The sequence below is a fragment of the Euleptes europaea genome, chromosome 14 (assembly GCF_029931775.1).
Source record: "Euleptes europaea isolate rEulEur1 chromosome 14, rEulEur1.hap1, whole genome shotgun sequence".
NCBI classification, from domain to species: Eukaryota; Metazoa; Chordata; class Lepidosauria; order Squamata; family Sphaerodactylidae; genus Euleptes; species Euleptes europaea.
In genome coordinates, this window is record NC_079325.1 from 31569961 (window position 1) to 31582368 (window position 12408).

The following is a 12408-nucleotide window of genomic DNA, read 5'->3' on the forward strand; positions in this document are numbered from 1 at the left end:
CTGCTTCTTGCATTGCAGGCAGAAGGGATGTTTCCTTTGCGCGGCTCGGAGCGAAAGGGGGAGAAAGCTCTTGAATAGGGGGGGGGGAAGAGACGGAAAGTGCGGACTGCAGCCCTGGGGCATCTGGAAACCCGAAACCGAGCCGAGCCTGGCGACTTCTGCAGGACCGCTTTGGGCTGCTGCGAAGCCCTCGCCTGGCTTTGCCCAAGGCGGCGTCCGACTAAAGGCGGCGCGGGGAGAAAGGCGAGCGCGCTGGGGCTGGGATCCGGCCATGGCCCCACGCTGGGCTTTGCGCTGTTTGTTCTTGGCTGCTGCGCTCCTGGCGGCTTGCGACGGGCAAGGCGGGAGGAGCCGGGAGGACGGAGGCGCTGCCTGCTATGGAGGCTTCGACCTGTACTTCATTTTGGACAAGTAAGTTGGGTTTGGAGCGGGCAGCCTCTTGGGGACCAGGATTGTGGATGGGTCTGGCAGATCGGAGTTGGAAGTTGGAAGCTGGGGCTCCTCTGCCCCTCGCTTAGACTTTTGTCTCGGTCTGTCCTTTCTTTACGACTCCCCCCCCCCCGGGGCAGTTATCTTTTCCAGCATTTTAAAATGCTGTGCAGTGGCGGACTGGGTCTAAAAATATTGGTTGCCAGGAGACAAAGGGTCTCCTAACCCTAACCCACAACGATAAGGCTATCATTTAATTTTTATTTTTAATTTTTTAACATATCGTCTAATGTTTCACTTGCCATCGGGCAAGCTAACACAATGGCCAGTCCACCACTGATGGGCGTAGAAACTTGAAAGGGGAAGGGGGGGGCTTTGTTGTTAGCCCACTTTGACTAATGCCAAGCTTTGGAAAAAGGTTCTTCGGAAGATGATGGCTGTGGAATCTTCTGTGCAGCGTTCCCCTTTAGTCCGACATCCAAATTCCCAAGGAATAGGAACCCCATCTCTGGTTCCCCCCACAGATCCCATACTTTTAATGCCTTTGTTAATGCAAACTGGCCGAGGGGGTCCCTGTGGCTCAGCCTGAAAGAAATTTGGTCCGGTGTGTTGGGAAATGCCGTGCCATGCGTTTTGTTTTGATTTGAGGTCTTTCTGTTTTCTCACGTCTGAATCACTTGGTCCCGATTAATGAAAGGCACATTTCCTCCCCCTCCTCTCTGCCGCTTTCTCTAATAGTATCCAGAGACGAGATAAAGTGCTTACTCATGTTATTTACCCCACAGTTGACGCAAAACTCTTCTTTTGCATAAGTGGCTTCAGAGTGTATTTGAATTACTGGCCGGCGGTCGTGGTGCCCAGAAATGAAGCGGGGTGGTCTGTAAAACTAGTAGAGAATAGACACATCCGGAAACAGAATAAAAACAAGCCTTCATGTAGGCCGAGCACAAAGGCTTTGGGACTTGAGGTTCTGACCTTTCTTTGCTTGCAGAAGCTGTCCTTGAAGGCTCCTCGGTTTCCAATATAGTCTGCCAGCCAGTGGAGGACTCCCATTTGGGAAAACATAAGCCTCCAGTCCTCATGGGCATGCACAGATAATGGTGTGGATTATTGTCGAAGGCTTTCACAGTCAGAGTTCATCAGTTCTTGTAGGTTATCCAGGCTATATGACCGTGCTCTAGGTATTTTCTTTCCTGACGTTTCGCTTCCAGCATTGTTCCAGCGCTGTTGTTCTCACAGCAACCCTTTGAGGTGAGTTAGGCTGAGAGAGAGAGAAAGGCTGGCCCAAGATTATTCAGTGAGCTTCCATGGCTGAGCGGGGGTTCGAAGTTGGCTTTCCCAGACCCTAGTCCAACACTTTAACCACTGCACCACGTTCACTCTCCAAATTCTGTTCTTGCAGTGGTCAGCAAGGCCATCTCCTACTCTAGGCCATAATTGGCTCCTCATCCAGGGTTGAAAGGCGAATGGAATAACTCCGGTGATACTCTATCTACTGATCTCATTTCTAGCCTGAATTTTCTACCAGAAGATCAGGAAGGCACTCATGAGAGCCAGCATGGTGTAGTGGTTAAGAGCGGTGCTTTGGAGCGGTGGACTCTGATCTGGAGAACCGGGTTTCATTCCCTACTCCTCCACATGAGTGGTGGAGGCTAATCTGGTGAACTGGATTTGTTTCCCCACTCCTACACATGAAGCCAGCTGGGTGACCTTGGGCTAGTCACACTCTGTCATCCCCACCTACCTCACAAGGTGTCTGTTGTGGGGAAGGGAAAGTGATTGTAAGCTGGTTTGATTCTTCCTTAAGTGGTAGAGAAAGTTGGTGAATAAAAGCCAATTATTCTTCCTCTTCCTCCTCCTCTTCCTCTGTTTGATCTTCACAACAACCCGATGAGGTAGATTAGGTGGAAGCAGAGTGACTGGCACAAAGCAAGGATGCCAGGCTTCCTTCTGGCACCCTCCAGGAGTTTTGGGAGCAGGGCAAGGGGCAGATGTGGCATTGCGCTGGGTGTCTGAGCTTTGTGGTTGAGTCAGAGTTTTGACCTCAGATTTGTGAGATTCTGGCCTGACATTCTAACTGCAGTGGCTCTCATTAGCAGGGTACATTGTGGGATAGGGGTTGAGGATCTGGCCCACCATCCCACTTTTTTCTCAAGGTGCTGGTGTCCAGCCAATAGAGATCAGTTCACCTGGAGAAAATGGCCGCTTTGGCCATTGGACTCTATGGCATTGAAGTCCCTCCCCTCTCCAAACCTCGCCCTCCTCAGGCTCCACCCCGAAAACCTCCCGCTGGTGGCGAAGAGGGACCTGGCAACCCTGCCACTGACCCATGATAGATTTAGGTACATGCAATGGCCCTGGACTCACTTGAGGCCGCATTTGCAGCCCTGGGGCCAAGAGCAGTCAGGGGAAGGTTGATCCTGCTGGCTCTGGCCAGCAGCATGTTTCCCGGAAGTGGCAGGGGGGCACAGTCGGCCTCGAGGGGGTGTGGAGGCCAGGCGAGCCTGCGTGCGCTTTTTCTACACAGGCCGCCCCGCCCCTCCCTTACTTAGCTGGGCTGCCGCCTGGCCCTTCCCTTCAGTTGACTCCAGCATACCCTTATTGCAAGCCTGCACTTAAAAGTGTGGATGCAAGAAACACATTACAGCAAGCGTGTTTATCACCCACGTACATTTGTCAAGGAGCCATGACTGGCTGACTTGGCAAAGCTGCGTTTGCACTCCGTAATCTGTTAAACGTCCTTGTATAACCACTTTTACATTTTCCTTTAAAATTATTTAGATAGGTTTTTTTGCTCAAACAGTGCCCTCAAATTTCAGTTTGGTGGAAACTGCAATCTAAATACACAAATAGCCATTCTTAACCCGAAACTCCATGGATTTGCCAGCTTTGTAACTCAACAAGTCAGAATTCAAAGAGGCACATTAACTCCAAAAGAAAACAGAGGGTGTTTTACATCTGTGCTGTTGGGCAGGTTATTGGTTGGGCAAGCCCCAAGAACGTGCCTGCACAGGTGAATGTGGTTTTCTATCTCTTTCCAGCATAGCAAGTCTGTGGGCCTGATGTTAACTAACTTCATGATCACAAATGAGATTCTCACAAAATACCACAGGCCCTGCAGTGTCTGCTTTCTCCTTCCCTGGTGCTTCCTTGCATTTTAACACATTGATTCAATCATGTAGCCACTCAGCTTTGTAAGCCTTTTAACGCCACAGGAATAGTAAAGTCGATATTGTTGTCTTTCCCATATCATTCAGGGCCTACCTATATGAGAAAGCGGGAAATTCATTAATAAAACTACCCACTATTTTTAAAATACCAATGCAACAACTTTAATTTGAACCTGGTCATACAACTGGGTTTAATCCTTCCCCCACCATTAGGGTTGCCAGGTCCCTCTTCGCCACCAGCGGGAGATTTTTGGGGTGGAGCCTGAGGAGGGTGGGGTTTGGGGATGGGAGGGCCTTCAACGGCACAGAGTCCAATGGCCAAAGCGGCCATTTTCTCCCGGGGAACTGATCTCTATCAGCTGGAGGTCAGTTGTAATAGCAGGAGATCTCCAGCTAGTACCTGGATGTTGGCAACCCTATCCATCATGTTTTTTCTGATCAAGCTGACACCAGCTCTAGGCTGTTATTAGCTCTGGAAGGAGAATAAATCATGGCGCTGATGGGGGGGTCATATGCGGGGGCCCTTTCCATTTATAAAACCTTGAGAAGATCCATTCATGGGTTTCTCAGCCTCATGTCTATTTATCCCTAAATCAAATGCAAACACTGCAGTGAGTAGAGAATATATATGTGTGTGTGTGTAAAGTGCCATCAAGTGTGTGTGTAAAGTGCCGTCAAGTCGCAGCCGACTTATGGCTACCCCTTTTGGGGTTTTCATGGCAAGAGACTAACAGAGGCGGTTTGCCAGTGCCTTCCTCTGTACAGCAACCCTGGACTTCCTTGGTGGTCTCCCATCCAAATAATAACCAGGGCTGACCCTGCTTAGCTTCTGAGATCTGACGAGATCAGGCTAGCCTGGGCCATCCAGGCCAGGGCGATATGTCAATTACCAATGTTAAATTCTAGCAATATGTCAATAACAATTGGAAATTCCTATAGTTTAAAATTGGTAATTGACATATTGCTGTCACCTAATGCTATAGTTTGGATTGACTCAATAATGGAAGCCACAGCCTTCAATTTGCAAGATCTGAGCAAGGCTGTCAAAGATAGGACATTTTGGAGGACTTTCATTCATAGGGTCGCCATGAGTCGGAAGCGAACACACACACACAATGCTATAGTGCCTGACCTGGATGGCCTAGGCTAGCCTGATCTTGTAATATCTCAAAAGCTAAGCAAGGTTGGCCCTAGTTAGTACTTGGATGAGAGACCACCAGGAATACCAGGGTCATGATGTGGAGGCAGGCAATAGCAAATCACCTATGTTAGTCTGTTGCTTTTAAAATGCTACTGGGTTGCCATAAGTTGCCTTTATTAACCCTGATTGGATAGCCCCAGGGTAGCCTGATTGTGTCAGATCTCAGAAGCTAACCAGGGTCTGTCCTGGTTAGTATTTGGATGGGCGACTTCCAAGGAATACTAGGATTGTGATGCAGGAGCAGGCAATAGCAAACCACCTATGTTAGTCTCTTTCTTTTAAAATGCTACTGGGTTGCCATAAGTTGGCTGTGACTGGATGGCACTTTAAAAAGGTAAAGGTCCCCTGTGACCAGGTCATTCCTGACCCATGGGGTGACGTCACATCCTGACGTTTCCTAGGCAGACTTTGTTTGCGGGGTGGTTTGCCAGTGCCTTCCGCAGTCATCTTCCCTTTACCCCCAGCAAGCTGGCACTTTACATACCCATTAAACAGGAGGCATGTGGCACCTTTAACCCTGACTGGATATGCCCAGGCTAGCCTGATCTTATCAGATCTCCGAAGCTAAGAAGGGTCAGCCATGGTTAGTATTTTGATGGGAGACCACCAAGGAATACCAGGGTAGTGATGCAGAGGCAGGCAATGGCAAACCACCTCTGAACGTCTCTTGCCTTGAAAATCCTAAGGGTTCCCCATAAGTCAGCTGTGTCTTGACGAGGGGAAATGCTATAGTAATATGTTGTAGCCTATCAAAGATAGAGGGGAAATTTTCATTCTCCAAAAAGCATCAATGCATCATCTAGAAGTCACACACAAGCTTGCTACTAGTTCCTAATCAGCATCTACTATGCCACCTTTCAAAAAGCCCACCAAAGTAATCATAGGGCTGTAGGGAATATGGCGGCTAATTATATTGGGAATTAAGTCTGATTCCAAAAAGTTTGAGTTTGTAAGCAAGACCAAAATATATTTAACAAAGCTGCTTGTGGGTTATAAATTATCTGGAATAATGAATGTATAGGCCAGCCTGTGTGGTGTTAAACACTATTAATAAATTTTCATAATATTCTTTTAAGAACGTAAGAAAAGCCAAGCTGGATCAGACCAAGGTCCATCAAGTCCAGCAGTTTGTTCACACAGTGGCCAACCAGGTGCCTCTAGGAAGCCCACAAACAAGACGACTGCAGCAGCATCCTGCCTGTGTTCCACAACACCTAATATAAGAGTAGAAAAGAGCAAGAGTCCAGTAGCACCTTAAAGACTAACAAAAATATTTTCTGGCAGGGTATGAGCTTTTGTGAGCCACAGCTCACTTCTTCAGATGCAGCTAGAATGTGAATCCATCTGTCTTTAAATAGAGGAGAGTGAATTCAGACAAGCATTAGTATGTAAATGTTAACAGTATGTAAATGTGAATCGCAGGCGTTATGGGATTAGGTGTGGTATGCAGAAGAGTCTGTGATGTCCAGGGGAGAGATGGGTGTGGCGAAATCAGCATTGGTAATGAGCCATGAATCAAGGTCTTTATTCAGCCCAGCTAAATGCATTGTCTTTAGTTTGAATATCAACTGTAATTCAGCAGTTTATCTTTCCAATCTCCCTTTGAAATTCCTTTGTAAGAGAACTGCTACTCTTAAATCTGCAACAGAATGTCCTGGAAGGTTGAAATGTTCTCCCACTGGTTTTTGAATATTGTGGTTTCTGATGTCAGACTTATGTCCATTTAATGTTTGTTTAAGAGACTGACCTGTTTGTCCAATGTAGATTGTGGAAGGGCATTGCTGGCATGTGATGGCATAAATCACATTAGAAGATGAGCAGGCGTATGAACCTGAGATAGTATGGCTGACATTGGTGGATCCAGAGATGATGTTCCTAGAATCTATATGAGGGCAAAGTTGGCACCTTGGTTTGTTGCAGGCCCTGGTGCCAGAGTCCATGTTCCTGTTAAGTAGTTTATCATCATGGGTGAGAAGTTGTTTTAGGTTAGCCGGCTGTCTGTAAGCAAAAAAGGGACACCCCCCCCCCCAGTGCTTCAGCGAGGGAAGTGTCACAATCCAGCATTGGTTGTAGGTCCTTAATAATACGTTGGACTGGTTTTAGTTGGGAGCTATAAGTGACAACCAGAGGTGTTCTGTTGTCATTCTCTCTGGGCTTATCTTGTAGTAAGTTGTGCCTGTGTATCATTCTGGCCTAATATAATAGGCATTCTCCTCTAAGACTGTAGAGAATAGGTATGCATCATGACTATTCATTTTGACTAGTAGCCCTGGATAGCCCTATCCTGAATGAACATGTCCACTCCCCTCTTAAAGCCTTTTAAGTTGGCAGCCATAACCACATCCTGGGGCAGAGAGTTCCACAATTTAACTATGCGTTGTGTGAAGATGAGACCAAATTTGGTGGAATATTGACTCAGATCCATTTCTAAACATCAGATGGGATTTCTTTTTTCAAAACAATCCCATTTTTAATGAAATTCATACATGAGTCACTTTGACTGCAAGCCTAACACTTTCCTGAGAGTAAACCCTAAATAAAACGAGTCTTACTACTGAATGGACTTATTTAGGATCGCTCCTTTTGACTAGCAGCATGGCATAAAATTCGGCAATGCTCCCTTTAGCATTACTGTGGCAAAAAAAAGTAATTCAGATTCTGTTTCTTCTCAATAACCATTAAATTACCTAATCAAATTTGATAACTTATCCCTAATTTGAAAATAATAAACAAGGAGGTGCATGGCCAGCCATTAGTTGAACTATTTCTTCATAAGATACAATTGGACTATATTTGGCAAGATTTTCAACCAGCCTGAGGTCACCCAAACTGGTATACCTCCGAGGTCAGAAGTGTCTGTTAGCATCTCATTATAAAATACTAATGTAAGGGGTGAAAGACCCTTCAGGGCCAAAAGTTGTTAGGAGGTGCACAAGTGGCCACTCCAGCGCCACTTGCGGCAGCGCCTGTGCCACTTGCCCTGGCAAGACTGGTATGGGCACTGGCGTTGGCCCAATCACGCTGGCCTCTCTGTGCTACCGCGGCAGCATGGCCCTGGGACACTGGCTCAGCCTTCTGCCGGTGTCGTCCTAGGAGGCGTTCCAGGGGTGTTCCAGGGGCAGAGCCACTTTTAGGCAGCTTCCTAACCCCCCTTCAGGCCGGACCATTTTCACCTTTCTTATACAGAGCTTTAGCTGCCACTCTTGATATTTTATCCTGCCACATATATTTTAATATCAGCCTTTGCCACTTACCAGTAATCCTGGATTCAACCGAAAGAGGAATATTCTTAAATACACACACACAAACCATTCAAAGGAATTATCATTTTTGCCGGATGCTGACTTCCAATTTTCTGCACTGCTTTAATGATATTCACAAGTGTCAAATTTCAAATTAAAACGTTTTCTTGACATCACTTGCATAATCCTGTTTGAAGTCTACTTTTGTTAGCTCTGAGGCTGAAATTAATAGAACAGCCTCTATTCTCTGCACTATGAATGCTTGTATTGAATTTCTCTTTGATTCATTCCCTTTTATTCATTTTGCTGTCACATTGCTGCATTTCCTCTGCTTTTAGTGTGTGTGGATTTTTTTTAAAAAGTGCTACACAGCAAAAGTAAAGGATTTAAAATCTGCTACTCGTTCAGTCATAAACTATGCCCAGTATCCTATCATCTGGACACCTCCAAATAAATAAAAAAATGCATAATTATATGTGTGTGCCATCAAATAGGACTATGCAAGTGATGTAAATGTGTGTGTGTTGTAGGGTTGCCAGGTCCCTCTTTGCAACTGGCAGGAGGTTTTGGGGGTGGAGCCTGAGGAGGGCGGGGTTTGGGGAGGGACTTCAATGCCATAGAGTCCAGTTGCCAAAGCGGCCATTTTCTCCAGGTGAACTGATCTCTGTCAGCTGGAGATCAGTTGTAATAGCAGGAGATCTCCAGCTAGTACCTGGCGGTTGGCAACCCTAGTGTGCCATCAAGTCATAGCTGACTTATGGTGACCCGGTAGGGTTTTCAAGGCAAGAAATGTTCAGAGGTGGTTTGCCATTGCCTGCCTCTGCATGGCTGAGAGAGTTTGGAGAGAACTGTGACTGGCCCTGTGGTGGGAGACCTCCTCTACTGCTGTCCCCACTGCTGCAGAGGAGACATCATGCCAATGGTGCAACATCACTTCTGGGACAAAACCAGATGTGATGTCCTTGCATTGGCATGGCTTCGTGGGGGGCGGGGGGCTCCAGGACCATACTTACAGCCACATCTTGTACATTTTGTACAAATTGGAGCTTTGGAGATGTCTTCAAAGGCAGTCCTACATAGAGTGCATTGCAATAGCCCAATCCGGTTAGATGTTGTAAACGCTAGTAGTAGGGTTGCCAGGTCCCTTTTCGCCACCGGAGGTTGAGGAGGGCAGGGTTTGGGGAGGGGAGGGACTTCAATGCCATAGAGTCCAATTACCAAAGCGGCCATTCTGGCCACAGTGCTTTTTTTGGGCTTTGTTAACAATTCTCCTATTGGCACTAGATATATTTCTTTGAGAGCTAACCACCTGGAGGTTGGCAACCCTAACTGGTAGGCAAGACAGTGCATTAAGGATAACAATGTGACTCACTACCAATCATCAAACACCAGCCTGTGGAAGGTTTAAAATCATCTTCTCCTTTCCTCTTAAACATCTGGAAAATACAGGCCATCACAGTGGAAAGAAGTTTCTCCATCTCTTTCCTCTACAGTGAGGCAGCTGCGCATAAGAAACAATCATGGTGTGTGTAGAAACACTGATCCCTCTTCCACAGCTTAGAACTGGTTTTTTTTTTTTTGAAAATTTTTATTGGTTTTTATAATATAAATTTTCCATGTTGACAAACAACAATAAAAATAATATAAAAAACTAAATCATAAGTAATGTTGTTATAACTATTTAAGTACTTAATAAAATAAAAAATAAAGGAAAATTTGTTGACTTCCCCATCACCTCCGTCCGCCTCTTAATAAAGTATTCTATCCCATCGTGATATGATATGATCTTAATTATTCTTATATCTCAGTTAAATTTCAATCACAATATTCTATTAATATAGTTAATTACACTTATTTATGTTAGCAATATCATCTAGATCAGATTAAAAGGTACTCTTCCATTTTCCCCAATCCTAGTTCATATTCACAATATTTCATCCAAGCCTCCCATTCCACAGCTTAGAACTGTTATGCATTTTTTTGCTGTCCAGGTATGACCAACTCCAGCCCCTTGCCACCATGTTTTATTGTAGCAACTTGGGGTTCAGCTAGAGCGAGGACTTAACACGTCAGTGGTTTTGGAAGCAGCCCTGCTCAGTTGCACTCCACTTTTGAAATTCGCCACATAAGTACAGCTTCAAGCCTTTTTTTCTCCCCTTGGAACAAGAATCCAAACATCTAAAATTACAGCTCTTTTTTCCATGAAGCCATCCCACACATCTCTTCACACAGAAAAGCTTTGCCACCGCTAGATTCGATGCCAGCAAGAAAAGAAAAAAAAAACCTCATTGCTTTTAGAAGAGCCATGCATTCTTCCCCTTCTAGATGCAGCACTTAAAACCCAAAAGGCAAGATCCCAAAGATTCCCACCCACTCCCTCCAAATTCTAATGACAGTCAAAAGGAATAATCAAACAGAGGCTGATCCAGAATCTTAGATTCTTGTGTGTTTAAATCTAAATACTTTAACCTTTGTAATCTGTGTATTTTAATATGTTTTCTTTTGTTTATTGGACTGTTATTTATGTCCTCACTATTTGGTCATCTTGAGCCCAAGGAGATAAGATGGGGTAGAAATGAGCTAAAAATAATTCACACGGATTTGTCAGCAGGTTACAATGGTGAATGTAATAAGAAGGATTCAACAGTCACTGGAGAAGACAATCATGATAGGAAAAGTTGAGGGCAGCAGGAAAAGAGGAAGACCCAACAAGAGATGGATTGACTCAATAAAGGAAGCCACAGCCCTCAATTTGCAAGATCTGAGCACGGCTGTCAAAGATAGGACATTTTGGAGGACATTGATTGATAGGTAGGGTTGCCAGGCCCCTCTTTGTAACCGGCGGGATATTTTATTTTTTGTGGGGGAGAGCCTGAAGAGGGCGGGATTTGGGGAGGGGAGGGACTTCAATGCCATAGAATTCAATTGCCAAAGCGGCCATTTTTCTCCAGGTGATCTGATCTCTATCGGCTGGAGATCAGTTGAATTAGCAGGAGATCTCCTGCTACTACCCTATTGATAGGGTTGCCACGAGTCGGAAGCGACTTGATGGCATTTAACACACACACACACATACACACACACACACACACACACAAATCATCCCTCCCAGAATCATCAACTTTTATTATTTTATTTTATTATTTTAACCCAACTTTGATTTTTATTCAGAGCTGATATTGTATCGAAATAAACTTGATTGATTGATTGATTGATTGATTGAATAAGGAGGGGATGTGGGTGACATTGATCAAAAAAACTGTTTGGGTCCATCCAATATACACCGTCATTTTCTATAAGCCCCTGTTTTCCTCACTTTGCCCTTTCCTTCTAGACTGAAAGTTCTGTGGGCAGGGACTTCTCTCTCTGGTTGCCAGCCTCCAGGTGGGGCCTGGAGATCTGGAATTCCAACTGCCCTCCAGATGACAGAGATCAGTTCCCCTGAAGAAACTAGCTGCTTTGGAGGGTGGATCTCTGGCATTATACCCAGCTGAGGTTCCTCCCCTCCTCAGACCTCAGCCTCCACCTCTAAATCCCCAGGAATTTGCCACCCCAGAGTTGGCAACCCTCTGTGTTTGGTTTTGTGAATCACCAACTCTGTTGATTTCAAATATGCAAGTATTCTTTTTTAATTTGTAAATTTTATTTTTCAACACAACGCTTACAAATACACATATAAACATAACCAATACGATTGTTACATTATATCAGAGCTTACTTTGAAATTACATTTCAATTATTATTTTTTCTTCGACTTATACTTCTCCATATTCTAATTATATTTTTGCATCTGATAATACGTTTACTATTCTTAGGCATTTGTTACTTAGATTTCTATTTCTATTCTGAATTTTTGACTATAAAGTTTAAAAATAATTCAGTTTCTCATAAAATCCAGAACTTGATCTATTGTGTATTAAAGATGTTAGTTTTGCCATAGTTGCATATTCTGTTAATTTGTTTATCCATTCAATTAATTCTGGATATGCAAATATTAACACATAGTACAATCGGCCCTGAGACTTTAATGGCATGATACAAGAAAAAGTTTCATATTCACAGTAAAAATGAATAGCTAGACAAAAGATTTTTTATAATGATTAAATTTTTGAATATCTAATAGTGTATAGGACATTAATATATGGAAATATATGATCTATTGCATGGAAGGTTGTAATGAAAACAGAAGTTTGCTATAAATCAGGGGTGGGGAACCTTTTTCCTGCCAAGGGCCATTTGCACATTTATAACATCATTCGGGGGCCATACCAGGTATAGATCTCCCGGCGGGGGGGCCGCGGGCCGGAGGTTCCCCACCCCTGAATGATGTGCATGTTGTAGTGATTTAGATATACATTTTGGACAA

The 12408-nt window shown here is 44.6% G+C and overlaps 1 protein-coding gene across 1 annotated transcript in view; it reads left to right on the forward strand.

Moving 5' to 3' along the window:
- The first annotated feature begins 286 nt into the window (after positions 1 to 286).
- ANTXR1 (ANTXR cell adhesion molecule 1) overlaps positions 287 to 12408 on the forward strand; it is a 149470-nt gene continuing 137348 nt past the window's right edge. The window contains exon 1 of the mRNA XM_056860417.1: positions 287 to 411. The gene's annotated coding sequence lies outside the window, so the exon portion shown is untranslated. The remainder of the gene's footprint in view (positions 412 to 12408) is intronic.